The sequence below is a fragment of the Oncorhynchus tshawytscha genome, linkage group LG23 (assembly GCF_018296145.1).
Source record: "Oncorhynchus tshawytscha isolate Ot180627B linkage group LG23, Otsh_v2.0, whole genome shotgun sequence".
NCBI classification, from domain to species: Eukaryota; Metazoa; Chordata; class Actinopteri; order Salmoniformes; family Salmonidae; genus Oncorhynchus; species Oncorhynchus tshawytscha.
The window spans coordinates 15,465,355-15,483,339 of record NC_056451.1 but is presented as its reverse complement, the minus strand read 5'-3'; the positions used below and the strand labels follow the sequence as shown (position 1 = coordinate 15,483,339).

General features: G+C 44.0%; 1 pseudogene; it reads left to right on the top strand.

Annotated features, from left to right (window-relative positions):
- The first annotated feature begins 545 nt into the window (after window positions 1-545).
- Window positions 546-9,158, top strand: LOC112222537 (annotated as a pseudogene).
- The last annotated feature ends 8,827 nt before the right edge of the window (window positions 9,159-17,985 follow it).

Here is a 17,985-nt window from a genome sequence, read left to right as displayed (position 1 = left end):
GGTAAGTCGGTTTAATACAGAGCAACACAAGGAGGAACTAAGGACCAATGAAACGGGGGGGGGGCAGTTTGCAGAACCCCACCCGAAGGTGCAGGTCCCGAGTGGAAAGCCATACCCTCCACCCAATGCGGTAGCGGGGACCTGGAGTCCGGCGGGAGTCTGCTTGTCGACAAAACCTGCCGCTCTTCTCCATCTATGTCGACAAGCGGCCGACAAACATCTGGGCCGAGGGTACATTGACCTCCTGCTCTTGTTCTGGGAAGAGTGGAGGTTGATACCCCATAGTTCACTCAAAAGGAGAGAGTCCCGTGGCTGAACAGGGAAGGGTGTTCCGGGCATACTCCACCCAGACCAGTTGTCGGCTCCAGGTAGTGGGGTTGTTTGAGACCAGGCATCTTAGGGTGGTTTCTAGGTCCTGGTAAGCTCGCACCAACTGGCCGTTGGATTGGGGATGGAATCCGGAGGACAGGCTGGCCGACGACCCAATAAGGGTGCAGAATGCCTTCCAGAACTGAGACGAGAACTGAGGATCTCGGTCGGAGACCATGTCCACGGATCTGGAATACGTGCTGAACCATAAGCTGGGCCGTCTCCTTGGCAGAGGGAAGTTTGGGGAGAGGGCTGAAATGGGCAGTCTTGGAGAACCGGTACACTACCATCAGAATGACGCTGTTGCCATTAGACGGAGGGAGCCCAGTGACAAAGTCCAGAGAGCTATGGGACAGGTTGTGGCTGAAGGAGGCCAGAAGGAGTTTGCCATGGAGTCTTGTTCTGAGCACACACAGTGCACTTGGTGACGAAGGCAGAGACGTCAGGAACCATTGTGGGCTACCAAAAACGTGTCGGAGGAAGGCTAGGGTATGGCGGGAACCTGGATGATATGTCAGGAGGAATGGAGGAATGAGCCCATTTCAGGACCCGGGACCGGACTGAGTTAGGGACAAACAACCTGTTAGCCGGGCCCCCTTCAGGTTCAGGCTGCGAATGTTGTGCCTTGCGGACCAAGGTTTCGATAGCCTAATCCATTGATGCCGCAAGGCATGAGGTATGGAGAATCGTTTCGGAGACTGAGGGTGTGGCAGAGGAACTGTAGAGGCGGGAGAGGGCGTCAGGCTTCACATTTTTGGATCCTGGGCGGTAGGAAATGGTGAAGTTGAATCCTGTAAACAATAAAGCCAACCGGCCCTGAAGTTAAGGCGCTGGGCTGTACGGAGATATTCCAAATTCTTATGGTCGGTCCAGACCAAGAATGGCTGTTTTGATCCTTCCAGCCAGTGCCCCCACTCTTCCAACGCCATCTTGACCGGCAGGAGTTCTCGGTTGCCTACGGCGTAGTTCCTCTCCGCAGGATTGAGAAGATGGGACAGAAGCACAGGGTTGGAGCTTCTGGTCCTGGGCAGATCGATGGGACAGGGCCCCCACTCAAACATCAGAAGGCTCTGTCGACCGCTGGAGACCATGTGAACAGTACTTTGGGAGATGTGAGTGCCGAGAGGGGGGCCGCCAGGGTGCCGTAGCCCCAAATGAAAGGGCGGTAGAAGTTAGCGAACCCAGGAAACATTGTAACTGCACCCTGGATGTAGATTCAGGCCACTACCACTGCTTTCACTTTTTCAGGATCCATTTGGACATTTCCATCAGCGATGACATATCCCAGAAAGGAGATTATAGAGCGGTGGAACTCACACTTCTCGGCTTTCACAAACAATTAGTTCTCCAGGAGGCGCTGAGAGACTTGTCTGACATGAAGAATGTGGTCTTGGGCAGACCTGGAAAAAAACAGGATGTCGTCAAGGTAGACAAACACGAAACAGTTTAGCATGTCCCGGAGCACATCGTTTACCACAGCCTGGAAGACAGCGGGGGCGTTGGTGAGTCCAAACGGCATGACCTGATACTCATAATGTCCACTGGCTGTGTTAACCTCTTGAGTGTAGGGGGCAGTATTTTGATGTTTGGATGAAAAACGTACCCAAATGAAACTGCATATTTCTCAGGACCAGAATCTAGAATATGCATATAATTGTCAGATTAGGATAGAAAACACTCTAAAGTTTCCAAAACTGTCAAAATATTGCAGGTGAAACCTGAGGAAAATCCAACCAGGAAGTTCTGTTTTTCCTGAAACCTCTCTGTTCCATTGCATGTCTCCCCTCCATTTAAAGGGATATCAACCAGATTCCTTTTCCTATATAGTTTCAGGCATTTATTCTGAAAAATGAGCGAGAAACATCACATCGCGTTATTGGATGGCTGGGTGCCAGCAGAGTTTTGCATGCGTGAGCAGCTTGGAACAGACATTTTCTCTCTCACTCCTATTGAAAAAGCTATGGTCCGGTTGAAATATTATCGATTATTTATTGTAACAACCTGAGGATTGACTATAAAAAACGTTTGACGTGTTTCTACGAACTTTACGGATACTTTTTTCCTCTGCCCCGTCGTGACCGCTCGAGCCTGTGGATTTCTGAACATAACGCGCCAACCAAATGGAGGTTTTTGGATTTTAAAATAATCTTTATGGAACAAAAGGAACATTTATTGTGCAACTGGGAGTCTCGTGAGTGCAAACATCGGAAGATGATCAAAGGTAAGCGATTAATTTTATTGCTTTTCTGACTTTCGTGACCAGTCTACTTTGCTGCTAGCTGTTTGCAATGTTTTGTCTGCTGAGAGAGGTGTCCTAACATAAACGCTTGGATAGCTTTCGCCGAAAAGCTTTTTTGAAATCTGACACGCCAGGTGGATTAACAACAAGCTAAACTGTGATTTGCTATATTGCACTTGTGATTTCATGAAAATGTAATATTTTTTGTAATTGAATTTGAATTTGGCGCTCTGCAATTCAGCGGATGTTGACGAAATGATCGCGCTAACGGGATGGGTGCGCCAAGAAGTTAAAGGCTGTCTTCCACTCATCTCCTTCGTGTATCTAGAAAATAATCTACATAGAAAAATAATAATAATAATAATAATAATAAAATAATATATTTTTAAAAAATCATATTTTCTTTTTTTCCAATTACAAACATTTTAAAAATCGATGAGGAGGAACACACAGGGTATGGTCTCACTGTGGTTTCCTGATACCCGTATATGGACGGGCACAGTGCAACTCACCCCTCGGGTGTTTTTGGCTCTCCTCAGGAATACCAACTTTGGGGATTTCCAGATTCCTTCGGATGGGCGCCAGCATCAGCAGACGACCGAGTGTTCCGGAGACCCGACCTCATCTCACACCGCCCGTCTCGTAGGTGCCCATTAATCCTAAATTGCCAGGGCGATGAAGGAATCGAGGTCCCGCCGTATTTCCCAAGCTGCAAGCTCATCCTTTGTCCCCTCCGACAGTCTGTGGAGAAAGGTGTCAAACAGAGCCTCCGGATTCGAGGAATTCTCGGCGGCCAATGTGAGAAAATCTACTGCGTAATGGGAGTTCTGATGAATCTTCAGTAGTTTGAGCCGCCTCCCTCCCGGGAACCAGAGAATCGAAAACCTTCTTCACTTCTGCCATGAATTCCTCCAGGCTATGGCACACAGGGGATTGCTGCTCCCACACAGCCGTTGCCCAGAAGAGCGCCCTTCCGGACATTAGCATGATTAAATACGCCATCGTCGATTGGACCGATAGGAACAAAGAGTGCTGGATTTCGAAAATGAGGGAGCACTGGGAAAGAAACACCCGGCAGATACCAGGATCGCCTGCATAACGGTCCGGAGGAGGTAAGCGGGGTTTTCGTGGAGCCGAGGTAGGTTGAACAAGTCCACTAGTAGTAGAATAGGTACTGGGTAGTTGGGAGGTCTCAGAGGTGGTGGGCTGCCTATGGGCTAACTCACTGATTTGCTCCATTATAGCCTTGAACCCTTGGCCGTGGCGTTCCGTCAGGGAACGAAGCCCTTCCAAAAGGTCCAGCAGTAGCTCCTCATGCCTCCCAATGGTGGCTCCCTGCAAGGAGACAATGTGACATAGCTGGTCCCAGTCTGCTGGGTCTGTCAGGGCCGGTTCGTACCATAAGGGCACAAGGCAAGACCCAAATGCAGACACAGGAGGCAGATGGTTGAGCTCCGATATTTATTATACCAAAAGGGGGTAGGCAAAAGGCAGATCGGGGACAGGCGAGAGTTTATAAACCAGGTCAGAGTCCAAACAGTACCAGGGGATTGGCAGGCTCGAGGTCAGAACAGGCAGAGTGGTCAGGCAGGTGGAATCGGCGTCAGGACGGGCAAGGGTCAAAACCAGAAGGGCTTGGGGAAAAACAGAAGCTAGGAGAAACGCTGGTTGACTTGGAAAAACAAGACAAACTGGCACAGAGAGACTGGAAACACAGTGAAAAATACACCGGGGACTAATGGGGAAAACAGGAGACACCTGGAGGTGGGTGGAGAAAATCACAAAAACAGGTGAAACAGGTCAGGCCGTGACAGCTTCAATAGGAACGGGAACAAAATCTAAAAAAATCTTCCACAATTGCTCCAGCAAGCACAGCTGCTCCTCTTGCTACATCCACTTCAGTTTTGCCAAACTCGGTGGTGCCCTGTCCCCTACATGCTCCCACACTATTTAGGTTAAATGACACCTTCACTGGCTCGGCCACGTGATGTGCATGCCTGGTCACTGCCTCCCCCGCTGAGTTCTCGAGCGCCAACTCGATGCAGCCAAACGCTCTTCTAGAGGTCAGAAAAAATACTTCAAAGACCACAGCAAGGACCTGCTGAAGCGCTGTGACTTAAATTGCTCCAACCTGGAAACCCTAGCACTGGTCAGGTGCACCTGGCAGTATACCTGTGCCAGAGGGGTTCAGCACCTGGAAGACACTATCTTACAAAGGAGATGCAACAGACGCACCCAGAGACGCACCCCAATATGCAGCTGGGATAATGCAATCCGACTCCCAACACAGCTAGCATCGGTCCCCACAGCCAGATGAAGTGACACGAGCACCAAAAGGTCAAACCCACCCCTCCCCCCGTCCCCGTCCCCAAGGGGAGCACCGTTATCATTGTCTTCGATGGACAACCAAGATGGTGTGTGCAGGCATGTGATTGTGTGTGTGTGTTTGTTTATGTGCGTGTGTCATACTAATTAAAAAATCTACGAATAGTGGGAAGCTACGTAATCGCGCATGGCGTATTCTCAGTATGCAAAAATATGTTTTACAGTGTGTGGATTTTTGGAAATCAAGTATAGTTTAAATGCCAGGATGTTATACTCATTTCGGGTCTTCATCTAGTAGAATTCGATGCACACCTCAGTGCATTGGAGGTGGGCTGCGAATGATTGGCCCTAGTTCTCTTCAAGAAACCAAACGACAAATCTAGGCTACATATTTGGGAAGATGACGAAAAGCAAAGCTTTTCAAATGTAGGCTAACTAAAAAAATATCCTTAAAATGATAACGAGTAGCCTTTTGCGTACATCTTTGAAAACAAAAGTATTTTTTTTACCTAAAGTGGATTTCTGTTTTCTCATTGAAAAGTGTGTTTTGTTCTCTTGGTTTTCGTCAGAGCTTTTAAACTGAACACTAAACCCTCTTTTGATTTCTGAATGTGTCTGCAGCAGGGACTTGGGATGTGGCTGCATTACTGATGTCATGTTAATCAAGCCTTTTGATTTGAACATATGGATTGTTTTAGTTTTGTAGGCCAGGCCAGGGTTTCCCAAACTCGTGGATTTAGCCTCAGCAGTCATTCTGATCTCCTTCCCACTGTTTTAGTTTATTATGTTGCTCTCCAGCGGTTCTGAATTGACCATGCACCCAACTGTCCACGATTGTCTGTGCACTAGCCTTTTGATTTTAACATTTGAAAAGTTTTGGTGTGTGTACTAGGATATTATTTAATTTATATATACACTTTGGTTTCATTAATGAATATGTTGAAATTGGACATAATTATCTGTTTCTCTCTTCAGTCCTTTTTAAATAGGATAAAGGGCTACATGTATATAGACTACAGTAAATATTGAATGTGATAGTCTGCCTAAACCAGCCTGAATAGGCCTATAACACAATTCCTATTCTATTCAGAGGTTAGATGAATTAATCAAATTGGAAATGAGTTATTATCAGGGATGGATGTCTGTTGAATTTGGAAAAATCCACCCGCACTCAACCCCGCCCCACTTACTAAGCCAGTAAAGAGACGCTACTCAAATCAAATCAAATCAAATTTATTTATATAGCCCTTCGTACATCAGCTGATATCTCAAAGTGCTGTACAGAAACCCAGCCTAAAACCCCAAACAGCAAGCAATGCAGGTGTAGAAGCTACTGCTTTGTTGCGGCTATGGCAAACTGCATGCTTTTTACTAAAGGGTGCTTGTTAAATAGTATACGAAGATGAGTACATTGTTAGCAGTTTAAGCATGTAGTATGCTAGTATGGCTATTCGGACACGGCAACTCTCAGGAAACAGAAAAGCTCTGTCCATGTTTGTCAAAACTATCTATCACACCCGAGGATAGCTGTTAATTTCCTCTGCCTTCAGTGAAACAGGATGAGAGACTGATATAGTGTGTGTACCAAATGACACCCTATTCCCTATATAGTGCACTACTTTCACAGCATCAAGTACCCTAGTTTTGCTCCAAATAATTATTATTTGATTATCCGTACACCTCTGAAGACTAGACACTTCCATGGCAGTCAGAAGAACTACAGTCTTTGAACACTAACCCCCCCACACACACACGCGATTTGGGATGCAGACACAGTATGCCTTCAGGAAAACCATTCACTTCATCCAGGGAGTACCTGTGTCTGTTATCCATCGACAGAGAAACAATATATCCCCATGTGCAGGATGAAGTGTATCCTAAGCACTGAAGTCAGTTTTAGCATTTTTCGCCGTAGTGTTTAAAAAGTTAGGATTTGGGAAGGGTAAATTCATTACAGATATGCACCGGTTCTACGGCAAGTAGAAGATTAATAGCGTACAGGGCAGGCTATGCAACAGAAAAAGGTAATTGATGGAGTTAATAATGAACTTATATGACTCATCATGGATATAAACCATTTTTGTATGGACTTTGTCATCGGGGGCTTCCACCACCAATATTAGCTTTATGCTTTTTTCAAATACAAAAGAAGAAGAAAATGTACAACTTTAAAAATGAGATGGCATCAATGGCACTGCCCTTGTTCTCACAGACACCATGCTGAAACGTACAAAGATGGACCAGACTTGAACATAACTCTCAACTATCTGCCTTGAACGCAGATCCTCTATTACCTCAACGTGCACCAGCTGCTACTCATTGCCAATCAGCCTCCACACCTGTCCTCACTCTCCTTAATCACCACTGTCATTACTACTTATACCTGACCAAACTAATATTCCTCCTCTCTGTTCTGCAGTGCATGACACTGTAATAGAAACAGTTCATTGACATTAATTACAATTATCCTTTACCCAATGGAGAAATTGCTACTAGTGCTTGTGGTAAGATAATCACTGATAACAGTAATGAAATGTGACAGTAAATAATACAAACTTATTTTGTAATGTTGGGGCTTTTGTTTGTTATTTGAACTCTTGCTAGAGTAAAACTTTGTAGCAGTTTTTCTAAGTTTGTGTGTATATGTACATAGACTAAAGGTGATTAAAAAATTAAAGATGTTTTGATCAGGAAAAACTTGTTCAGAATCTTTCTGCATAACTCTCAGGTAAAATGTTGACCTTTCCACAAGAGACCAGCACAGCTCATGTGAGACTAATGACCTCTAGAGAACTCACACACTAAAACCAAACCTATTTTTTTTTACTAATGTTCAATGTATTAAAACAAATGGATGTTATGACTTTCTTTTTTTCCCCAATTGTAAGACTCATGAACCATAACCATTTCTCACCATGTTTCTCCCTGTCCCTCTACATGTGTCTCATGGGTTTTTCATGGATCTCAGAAGGAACCACATCCTGTTCTCCCTCGTCACACCTACTAAAGATGACGCTTTTGTCATCTTCAAGAGGACGGCGGTAGGCGAGATCAAACAACTTTCCAAGAACAGCGCCACTATCTTTGCTGGCCAGGACTACACCCTCAACACCTGGCACTCTATCTGGGCCTTGGACAGCTGTGGCTGGACGGCAAAACCAGCACCAGGAAATTCCTTTTAATGTAACCTTTATTTCACTAGGCAAGTCAGTTAAGAACAAATTCTTATTTACAATGATAGCCAAACCCAATGACAACCAGATGTGATACAGCCTGGATTTGAACCAGGGACACCTCTTGTGCTGAGAAGCAGTGCCTTAGAGTGCTGTGCCATTTGGAAGCCCACAAACAAGAAGGCATTCTATTACTGAACACGTTTCAGGAGCAGGCTGAGTTTGCTAGGCTTTTCGCCCGGCAGCAGTCGTCCGTTGGCCTGCTGACGGATGACAACATGCTGTCTCCCTGTGAGATCCAGAGGTAGACTGACCAGACAAACTTCACCTCTGGAAACGTGATCAACTGGGGGGGCCCTGGACTTCCCGACTACAGACGAGTACTGCTGGAGAACATGCAGTCAGGCTGTAACCTTTTAAACATGTAATCAACCAAATAAATCTAAGTCCAATCAAGTTGTTGGGTAATGTTCTGTAATTGGCAATGCCATACCAGTCTTTCAGTTGTGTGGCCAATATACCATACACTGTCATGCACCCTATAGCAGACAAAATTAACACCAGGAAATCTGAGAATAACACATCCACCAGCAATATGTCAATGAGTAATATACAAACTGTTGCCCAAAGGAGAACATTAAACCGGAGGCATCCTATTATCCAGCATCTACGGCAATATTTATCTGCAATTTTAGGCGGGTAGAACTGATATTCAACATCTGACCATACTAAGAAAATGGCTGTGTTCGAGCAGCTGCATTTTGTCCCCATAACGCAACATGCTTTGAAAGGTGGTGACCAAAGATGAATGATAAGTTCATGCAGGATGTTTACCATTAGAGGGGAAAATTGTCAGTTCCTGTGTACCTAAAGGGATGGCTCTAAACCCTAATGTGATAGCAGCTGGGTCTGGTCTACTTAGTTAATTTACTTCAATTGAACCAGCAAGTGGGGTGTTTCGCTTCCTCATAATGTAACACTTTTAAAGTGTTTCATTATCGAGACTCTTTAGCCCTATTTGGTAAAAGACCAAGTCCATCTTATGTCAAGAACAGCTCTAAGCAAAGACAAACAGTCCATTACTTTAAGACCAGAAGGTCAGTCAATCCAGAAAATATAAGAACTTTGAAAGTTTCTACAAGTGCAGTTGCAAAAACCAAGCGCTATGATGAAACTTGCTCTCACGATGACCGCCACAGGAATGGAAGATCCAGAGTTACCTCTGCTGCACAGGTTAGGTTCTTTAGAGTTAACTGCACATCAGAAATCGCAGGCCAAATAAATTCTTCACAAAGTTCAAGTAACATCAAGTGTTCAGAGGAGCGTGAATCAAGCCAATATTTTATTTAATTTAACCTTTATTCAACTGGGCAAGTCAGTTAAGTACAAATTCTTATTTACAATGACGGCCTGCCAATTGGCAAAAGGCCTCCTGCAGAGACGGGACCTGGGATTAAAAATACAAAAATAAATTAAATATAAATATAGGACAAAACACACATCACAACAAGAGAGACAACACAACACTACATAAACATAGATCTAAGACAACATAGCAAGGAAAAGAAACATGACAACACATTATGGTAGCAACATAACATGACAAAACATGATAGCAACACAACATTGTAGCAGCACAAAACATGGTACAAACATTATTGGGCACAGGCAACAGCACAAAGGTCAAGAAGGTAGAGACAACAATACATCCCGCAAAGCAGCCACAACTGTCAGTAAGGGTATCCATGATTGAGTCTTTGAATGAAGAGATGGAGATAAAACTGTCCAGTTTGAGTATTTGGTTGCAGTTCGTTCCAGTCGCTAGCTGCAGCGAACTGAACAGATGAGTGGCCTAGGAATGTGTGTGCTTTGGGGACCTCAGAATGTGACTGTCAGAACGGGTGTTGTATGTGGAGGATGAGGGCTACAGTAGATATCTCAGATAAGGGGGAGGGAGGCCTAAGAGGGTTTTATAAATAAGCATCAACCAGTGGGTCCTGCGATGGGTATACAGATATGATCAGTTTACAGAGCAGTGATGTGTCCTATAAGGAGCATTGGTGGCAAATCTGATGGCCGAATGGTAAAGAACATCTAGCCACTCGAGAGCACCCTTACCTGCCGATCTATAAATTATGTCATCGTAATCTAGCATGGGTTGGATGGTCATCTGAATCAGGGTTAGTTTGGCAGCTGGGGTGAAAGAGGAGTGATTACAATAGAGGAAACCAAGTCTTGATTTAACTTAAACCTGCAGCTTTGATATGTGCTGAGAGAAGGACAGTGTACAGTCTAGCCATACTCTCAAGTATTTATATGAGATGACTACCTCCAGCTTTAAACCCTCAGAGGTAGTAATCACACCAGTGGAGAGAGGGGCATTCTTCTTACGAAACTACATGACCTTTGTTTTGGAGGTGTTCAGAACAAAGTTAAGGGTAGAGAACGCTTGTTGGACACTAAGAAAACTTTGTTGTAGAGTATTTAACACAACATTTGAGGGAGGGGCCAGCTGAGTATAAGACTGTATCATCTGCATATAAATGGATGAGAGAGCTTCCTACTGCCTGAGCTATGTTGATGATGTAAATTGAGAAGAGCGTGGGGCCTAAGATTGAGCCTTGGGGTACTCGATTGGTGACAGGCAGTGGCTGAGACAGCAGATTTTCTGACTTTATACACTGCACTCTTTGAGAGAGGTAGTTATCATTCCAGAACAAAGACCCTTCAGCGACACCAATACTCCTTAGCCGGCCCACAAGAATATAATGGTCTACCATAGCAAAAGCTTTGGCCAAGTCAATAAAAATAGCAGCACAACATTGCTTAGAATCAAGGGCAATGGTGACATCATTGAGGAACTTTAAGGTTGCAGTGACACATCCATAACCTGAGCGGAAACCAGATTGCATACCAGAGAGAATAGACTATAGACATCAAGAAAGCCAGTCAGTTTTTCCAACACTTTTGATAAACAGGGCAAAATGGTCAAATTGCTGCAAAGAAACCACTACTAAGGGACACCAATAATAAGAAGAGACTAGCTTGGGCCAAGAAACACAAGCAATGGACATGGTGGAAATGTGTCCTTTGGTCTGATGAGTCCAAATTTGCGTTGGACTGCAGAGTGAAGGAAAAGCATCCAACAAGTGCTCAGCATATGTGGGAACTCCTTCAAGACTGTTGGAAAAGCATTCCAGTTGAAGTTGGTTGAAGGAATGCCAAGAGTGTGCAAAGCTGTCATCAAGGGTGGCTACTTTGAAGAATCTAAAATCTAAAATATGTTTTGATTTGTTTTCCACTTTTTTGGTTACTACATGATTCCATATGTGTTATTTCATAGTTTTGATGTCTTCGCTATTATTCTACAACGTAGAAAATAGTCTAAATAAAGAAAAATCCTTGAATGACTAGGTGTGTCCAAACGTTTGATTGGTAATGTATTCCAGCAATATATACACAAATGCAGATACACCTGACATATTTATACACATACTGTTAATCAACAATATGGAAACACATGGATCGGAGGGTACAAGACTGAAAGGGATGGGGGAGATTCATTGATGGCCTATGTTCCGCAAGGAATACAAAGGCCTAAGTAAGTAGGTAATGTATGAACTATATTTATATACCTGCAGATATACATTGAGTGTACAAAACATTAGGAACACCTTCCTAAAAATGAGTTGTACCCTCTTTTGCCCTCATAACACCCTCAATTTGTCAAAGCATGGACTCTACAAGGTGTCAAAAGCTTTCCACAGAGATGCTGGCCCATGTTGACTCCAATGCTTCCCACAGTTGTGTCAAGTTGGCTGCATGTCCTTTGGGTGATGGACCATTCTTGATACACACTTTGCAGTTCTTGACACACTCAAACCGGTGTGCCTGGCACCTACTACCATACCCCATTCAAAGGAATTTAAATATTTAGTCTTGCCCATTCACTCTCTGAATGGCATGCATACACAATTCATGTCTCAATTGTCAAAAGGCTTAAAGATCCTTCTATAACCTGTCTCCTGATTGACACTGATTGAATGGGATTTAACAGATGGCATACATCAATAAGAGATCATAGCTTCCACCTTGATTCATCTGGTCTGTCTATGTCATGTGTCACGTGTGCTCCTTCTCTGGCCTCTAGGTCACCAGGCTGCTCGTTATGGCGCACACCTGTCACCATCGTTACGTGCACCTGCACGTCATCAGACTCACCTGGACTCCATCACTACCCTGATTACCTTCCCTAAATATATCACTCCCTTTGGTTTGTTCCGTTTATTTTATTAAAACACTCACTCCCTGAACTTGGTTCCCGACTCTCAACGCACATTGTTACATCATGGAAAGAGTGTTGTTATGGGATTTTTTTTCATCAATAATGACTAAATGAGGTATACTGCACTATAACTGGCCAGAATTCTACCCTGTCTTTCTTGTAGTATTAAATTATGTTTGTTCATTAGGAAGGGGTTATTTGGCATGTACCTAGGAAGAAAGGAATGTATGTGGGGGTAGAAAGAGAACGGAGAGGGGCATTAACCTATGTTGGAACCGACCGGGATGTAAATCTGTGGAGATAAGAGAGGACAGGGAGAGGCTCCTCCAGTGTTCTAGTGTCTGGTGGAGCCTGGAACTGTCAGCTGAGGGGTTATAAACTGTGGTGAGACTCATGAGAAAATCCCTATGTTGGTGTGTATGTATGTGCGTAGTTTAGGATGGTATAAAAAGGAATGTATTTGTAAAAACCTGAGAGCTCTCGCAAATAAATTTGGATCTGATCAATTGTGAGCTGGGAATTCTGTCTGTTTTATTTAAGATCAGAACTTTAGAACCTCTGGATATCAGACAGATAAAGATACTTGGAATTTATGAACATTGATTACAAAATTACTTGACACATATACATGTATACGGTACACAGATAGTATATTAGTTATATGTACATACATATTGCACTCATACAACACTGTCCCCATGTAGACCTGACATACTGTATTTAAACTCATATCAGAGTGCGAAAGCGGTTTGAGAGACAGATGACCAAAAGTATGTGGAAAACTGCTTGTCGAAATCATGGGCATTAATATGGAGTTGGTCCCCTCTTTGCGGCTATAACAGCCTCCACTCTTCTGGGAAGGCTTCCCACTAGATGTTGGAACATTGCTTCCATTTAGCCATGAGCATTAGTGAGGTCGGGAACTGATGTTGGGCGATTAGGCCTTTTTCAGTCTGCGTTCCAATTCATTTCAAGGTGATCGATGGGGTTGAGGTCAGGGATCTGTGTAGGCCAGTCAAGTTTTTCCACTGCTTTCTCGACAAACCATTTCTGTATGGCCCTCGCTTTGTGCACGGGTGCAGGTAGCGTTCTCTTGGCATCCGTCAAACCCAGATTTGACTGTCGGACTGCCAGATTCATCATTACAGAGAACACTTTTCCACCGCTCCAGAGTCCAATAGCGGCGAGCTTTCCACCACTCCAGCCGACACTTGGCAGTGTGTATGGTGATCCTAGTCTTGTGTGAGGCAGCTCGGCCATGGAAACTCATTTCATGAAGCTCCCGACAAACAGTTATTGTGCTGATAATGCTTCCAGAGGGAGTTTGTAAGTCGATAGTGAGTGTTGCAACTGAGGACTGTTTATATGCTACACGCTTCAACACTCGGCGATCCCATTCTGTGTGTTTGTGTGGCCTACCACCTCACGGCTGAGCCGTTGCTGCTGCTAGAGGTTTTTACTTCAGAATAGCAGAACTTACAGTTGACTGGGGCAGCTCTAGAAGGGCAAAAATTTTACAAACTGACTTGTTGGAAAGGTGGCATCCTATGAAGATGACACGTTGGCCAATCTACTGCCAATGTTTGTCTATGGAGATGGCATGGCTGTGTGCTTGACTTTATACACGTCAGCAACGGGTGTGGCTGAAATTTGCCGAATCCACTTATTTGAAGGGGTGTCCAAATACTTTTGTATATATTGTGTATTAGGGGGGAGGATTAAGAGTAGTTTCACTCAATATTGTGTGTAAGTGGACCGGGCAGCGAGCCGTGTCTCTGTACATTACTAGTAAAGTAATAGTATGGGGACGAGGGACCAGGATCTCTATCTGAATGTAATTGTGACACAAGCAGAGCACCCCTGCGGATTTAATCAAACTGCAAGGCAAGAATGCACATACGCATGCACGAACGCACGCGCACACACACACACACACACACACACACACACACACACACACACACACACACACACACACACACACACACACACACACACACACACACACACACACTCTCTCTCTCTGTTTCTCTTTCCCTGTCGCACACATACACACATTAACACACAAACACTACTGCAGTGCTCTATTTTGTTGAAAAATAAGTAGTTATGAGGGAAGAGCAGTGTATGTGTTCAAAGAGCATGTGAGGCAGATTCAGGTTTGCTCTCCAGAGGGTTGAGGTGTTTGTTTTTCTCTCTGAAGCAGAGGCATGAATGCTAGTGCCTCATCTCCACAAAATAACTAAGTGTGTATGTGTGTGTGTTTGTATACTATAACAATGATGTCGTTGTTTCACCAATAAAAAATGTAAGTAAAACAAACAAAAGGCCTCCACACTGGCCCCACAACCCATTTACAGTTTTTTCCAACTGCTTACACACAAAATCCTTTCATGTCACACGATTTTTGAAACCTCTCACTCAAAGTGCTAAACTACACACCAGATATCCAAAACCATAAGCTATTTCTCAGCCTTTGACACTTTTTTCAAAACACTACACACAATTCTCTACCTAAAACACAAAAATCTAACAGGAAGTGACTTGCTTTCCTTTTCCAAACACAACAATCAAAATGCTACACAACAATCAAAATGCTACACTTATTCACCAGGTCACACACACACTCCTCACATGTGCAAACACTAATAGCTTAACTGATCACTAACCAATCACTGCTTTACTGTGGTATATGCCTATAAATAGGTCAAAGGTCAGATTACCTGTTTTGAACAATGGATGCCAACAATGGACAGAGAGCAAGAGGAGTAGGAGGGAGAGGGAGAGGAAGAAGAGGACAAGGGCAAAGGCAAAGAATAGAAGGAAGGAGAGCCATCTCTATTGAGATTAGGGCAACACTTGTTGATCATGTGATCAACCACGGTTTGACCATGAGAGGCTGGACTGAGAGTCCAGCCCAACTTGAGTCGATTTACAGTGGCGTCCATAATTTGAACCTTCAGAAATGAGAACAGGTATGCAACTATCTAATGACTATGTTAGCATTACAGTAATGTACTGTAAAATACGTACGACTGCATAGTATTGCATAAACATTTGAAACTCTAAGCCATCCATTTACTGCACTGCATTGAATGAATGAGGTTGGTTATCATGCTGTACTACATATTCTTTGTAGATTGTTTACAGTTCCTATGCTGAACACATACTGTGTTTGAATCCTTTACAGAGTGGAAAGGCAAAGACATCATGGAGGACGAGGACACTTGTTTACAGATGTACAAGAGACTGCAATTATAAATATGGTTTTGGCCAACAATGCAATTAGGATTTGAGAGATAAGACAGCATATCTTGAATAATGACACCATATTTAACAAAATCAATGCTGTAAGCCTGTCGACCGTACAACGCATCCTCCAACGGCACCAAGTGACGAAACAACTTTACAAGGTGTCATTTGACAGAAACTCTGACAGTCAAGAATATGCGACATGACTTTGTAGAGGTATGTATGCAACACTACTTCCAGTACTTCAGACCATATTTACTCATCTGCATATCCTTTTGTCTGTTACAGAGAGTATTGGAGCTGGATGCCCATGTAATTCGCCATGAATTTATTTATGTGGATGAGGTTGGCTTCAACCTCACCCTAACCAGACGCCGCGGAAGAAATGTAATAGGACAGAGTGCAATTACCAATGTCCCTGGACAGCTTGGGGGTAATATAACTATGTGTGCTGCCATCACTCAAAACGGGGTCCTCCATCACAATGCCACACTGGGTCCGTACAACACCGGCCATATGCTCACTTTTCTGGATGCAATTTACACAATGCTTGTCCCTGATCCAGATCAGGAGCCTGCTAGATTTGTGGTTTTATGGGACAATGTTAGTTTTCACCGGGCTGTTCTGGTCCAAAACTGGTTTGCCACCCATCCACAATTTGTAGTTTTGTACCTACCCCCATATTCACCTTTTCTAAATCCCACAGAGGAATTATTCTCAGCCTGGCGCTTGAAAGTGTATGATCACCAACCCTATGCCCCTTCTCGTGTGAGGACGCATGAGGGGACATAGACATAGAGGACGCATGTGGGGACATAGAGGATGCCTCTGTCCAAGGTTGGATACGCCATGCTAGGAGATACTTCCCTCGATGTTTGGCAAGAGAAAACATATCTTGTGATGTGGACGAAGTATTGTGGCCAGACCCAGGCCAGAGAAGAGATGAAGCTTAGCACTGGTGACTGCCCCCCCCTACCAATTCCTGGACTCCCCCCCGCGACCCCACACACACGATTGTGTTCTTTACTGTATTCTAAAGAATATACTTTTGGTTTACATATGTTTATGGTTTTGTTGTATGCTACTGTATACAACAGTAATGTTTGGCCTAATAAATATTTTCTGTTTCTACATTGCATTGGTGTTAACAGTGTACTTGTTACCCCTCTCAGCAGATTACTTTCACTGTAGAATATTGTATTGAAATGTAAATATAAGCCTATGAAAGACCAAAGAGCTTTAGATTTAGAACAACAGTGCTTACATAGTATATCCAAAAATGTACTATTATGAAAGCAGTGTTGGCCATTTGATGCAACCACCTCAACTCCAGGGACCAGACTGCTCAGGTACATAACATTATAACCACATTTACAGTACATCAACATACACATACTGTAGATACAGATCGATACATAAAAACATTCCTTGATCAAAGGCACCGCATCTTAGTGTTGCGGCATCACTACAGTTTGGGGTTTGATCCCAGACTGTGTCATAACAGTCTTTTACCGGGAGTCCCATAGGGCGGTGCACAATTGTGACACAATGTGGGAAAGTAGGCATTCTGGATAACATGAAAAAAGCCTAACCAGCTCTGTGAGAGCAAGTAAGTGGTCAGACACGGGTGTTCTCTCATTTTATGTCTAAGTAGCTAGCCAATGTTAGCCAGTTAGCTTGGGTACTTGACTGTAGTTGTGAGGTCAGAGCTTTCGGAACCACCCTACTTATTGTACAGAGCATCCAATGTGCGCTCTGAACGCGAAACGCTCTGAATTTACTAACGGACAATCTGACTAGGGCGAGCAATGTTCAGTGAGCTGTTCTCTCTCTTAGATGTCTGGAAGTAGCTGGCAACTTAGTACAGAAGGGTTGGATCAACACTGAAAAAGATGGGTAGGGCTAAGGCTTAAGAGGGTGTGAACATTGCTGAATGGGTGGGGCTAAGGCTTAAGAGGGTGTGAACATTGCTGAATGGGTGTAGACAAAGAAGGGCTCTCCAATAGTAGTATCAAAACATTGACAGTTTTCTCAAAAGTGAGTTTACAAGTTGATCAACTTTCATAGCAGAATTACTTTCCCATTGTTTCCTCAAATGCCGTGTATGATATACCACTTTGTAGGTCCGAGTCTCTACTTTTATCCAATGTGAAAAGCAGACATTCAAATGTTGCTACATAAGACCGAATCCAGGTGGTGAGTCACAATTGGCCCAGCGTCATCCGGTATAGGGGAGGGTTTGGCCGGAGGGCTTTACTTGGCTCATGGAGCTTTAGCGACTCCTTCTAGTGGGCCGGGCGCCTGCAGCCTGACTTCGGTTGTCAGATGAACGGTGTTCCCTC